The sequence below is a fragment of the Rhagoletis pomonella genome, unplaced genomic scaffold (genome assembly GCF_013731165.1).
Source record: "Rhagoletis pomonella isolate Grant_MI unplaced genomic scaffold, Rhpom_1.0 Rhpom_scaffold_00003, whole genome shotgun sequence".
Taxonomy (NCBI): Eukaryota; Metazoa; Arthropoda; class Insecta; order Diptera; family Tephritidae; genus Rhagoletis; species Rhagoletis pomonella.
The window spans coordinates 492,148-494,994 of NW_023458557.1; positions in this window are offsets into that span (position 1 = coordinate 492,148).

A 2,847-nucleotide genomic window follows, 5' to 3' on the forward strand; every position below is an offset into this window, starting at 1 on the left:
AACAATAACAACATAAAATTGAAATTGATCATCAACTCATCGTTATAGAAAATAAACTTTCTTCTATACAAAATAAATTTCGCTCATACTTTGTATGGAGATAACTGTGTCTGCAAAACATATAAATAAAATCAATGCGAATCTTTAGGCACTGCAAATTTGCACATTATTATAGTAAAATTGAATGGGTTATGCATACTTATTAAAAAGTTTAAAGTTTTGAAAAAAATTCGTTGAACTTTCCTAAATTTTGTATAAAGTTAGAAACTTTGATTTTTATAGTTTTTTATAGCATAAACCCCATTTCTGTAAAAAAAAACAAAAAAAAATTTAGCTTGCAAAACATTGTTAATATATAAAATTATCAGGTGTACGCAGATATATGCACACAGGCAAGTGTATGTTTATAACACAAATGAGTTTGGCCAGCGTTTTTACTTTGACACTACGGAAAACCCAAAAACACTCATTTCACTACGCTCGAAAATTATAAAACGGCAACGCTGCTTCTGAATGTGCCCATTGTGCACATGAACGAAAGACTCAAGGTCGCGTAAGAACAAGAGAGTGAAAAAAGTCGATTTTATGAGGGCAAAGAAAACAACGAAAACCAAAATTAGCCAAAATTATTGTCAGCCACTTTAAACGCACAATTTAGGTAAAATGATGCATTAAAAGGTGTTGTCATGTTGAATTAACTCTTCTTTACTTAAATAAAAGTGTAAAACAGTAGTTCTTGTGATGTAAACAAACGCTCAGCTGACGAACCCGCTTTCGCAAACTTTTTTCTCAAAACCAGTTACAAATACAACGTCGCGTTCTTACGTGAACTTGTATTTTTGGTTCATGCATTGTGCGTAGAATTTGTTAGGTCGGTGTTATACAGACAAACTTTTAGCACAGGGGTGCACGTTCATTTCGGTTTTCACGTCTATTGTCAACAATACAAAAACTTCAGTTGTACATATCGTGCACAAATTAATATTTTTTATGGTATTGTATAGGCAATTAACTATGTCCTAAGCTTTAAAGCAGGATAAAAACTTAGCAAGGTAGAACCGTTCTCTCAATTTGTCGGCCATGATTTTTTGGAAGTTTGCCAGCATTTTAAAATCATATAAAATTAAAAAAAAAATTCAATTGTTCAAAATTATTGTTGCTTGAGATTGAAAATAAAAATGTGCGTGTGAGTTTGTGAGTAAATTTACAAATTAAATTGCTTGGAAACGTCAAGAACTTTAAAAGTACCTCTCAGTGGTTCTACCTTACTATCTATATATATAATACGCGAAGGGATTTTTGTCCAGGTCATCAGATCTGCACCGTTCGTTAGATATGCAAATGTGCCAAATTAAAGGTCCGGCTGTGGATGTGCAACAAGGTTTTACTTTTCCGAAAAGGGTTTCCATCTGTAAAAAAAAATTAACTCAAATTATTTAATAATAAATTCCACCAGATCCGTACCGTTCGTTCGATTTTCAAAAGTGAGGTGTCAAATTAAGGGGCCTGGGCTGGAGATTTGCAACTAGGCTTTACTTTTTCGAAGAGAGTTGCCACCTGTTAAACAATTACACTCAAATTATTTAATATCAGTGCCATCAAATCCGCACCTTTCCTTCGATTTTCAAAGGTCAGGTGGCAAATTAAAGGGCTCGGACTGTAGATGTGCAATGAGGCTTTAGATTCTTTTTCGAAAAAAGTTGCCACCTTTTAAAAAGTGAAGTTAAAAATATATAAAAAGGTTAACCAATTATTAACAAATTGATATCAATTCGAATGGTTTTAAAAAGCTTTTTATCTTAACTTCACTGTAGGAAGGGTGCCACCTGTTAAAAATTAAATTCAATTTCAATTGAATTGACGGAAAGACTTCAAGAAAGTAAAAGTTTTTAAATAATTTGAGCAGAGTTATCACCTGTTTGAAAAGGCGAATTCAGTTCACTTATACACAATGAAATGTTAAAACATGTCAAACAAAAGAGTGTTAAAAAGTCATTACTCTAACATTAAGAGTATTTTTAAAGTGTTCTAAGAAAGTTGCCACCCGTTTAAAAAGTTAAATTCAAATTCTTCAATAAGTTAAATAAATTATTCAAATATTGGTATCAATGGAAATGGGTTTGAAAACACTTTATTTCTAAACTATATTTAGGTGGTTGCCACACGTTTAAATATTAAATTCAACTTAATTCATAAGTTAAATAAACTATTAAATTCAGGAAGGTTTTAGCTTAAAGAGGGTTGCCACTTATTTAGAAAGTCGAGTTTAATTAACTTCTATACAAACTATATCAAATATTAAAATACGGATATCAAACGAAAGAGTGTTAAGATATCTTTGGTTTGAGAATTTATAATGTTTGAAGAGGATTGCCACATGTTTAAAAAGTTACGTTCAAAATATTTGGAAAGTAATATGAATTTTTAAAAGATAGATATAAATGAAAATATGATATCAATGAAGAACGGTTGCCACATGCTTGAAAAATCAAATTCAACTTAATTCTTCAGTTAATTGAAATATGTATCACAATGTTAGACAAAAAAGATTTAAGAAGATTTTAATTTGAAAATACTTTTGAAAAGGATTTCCAGCTGTTTGAATAGTCGAATTTAGTGAACTTATACACAAGTTTTATGAAATTTTAAGATATGGGTGTCAATCGAAAGAGATCTATAAAAGCTTTAGTTTGAAAACATCGTTGATTGGGCTTGCCACCTTTTCGAAAAGTCGTACTGATCTAACTAAGTATATATGTATGTATATTAAACGAGAAGGAGGTTTTTGTGAAGGTCATTTCATTTTCATCGTTGTTTCGAATTTCAAATATAGGACGAAGTAAAAAT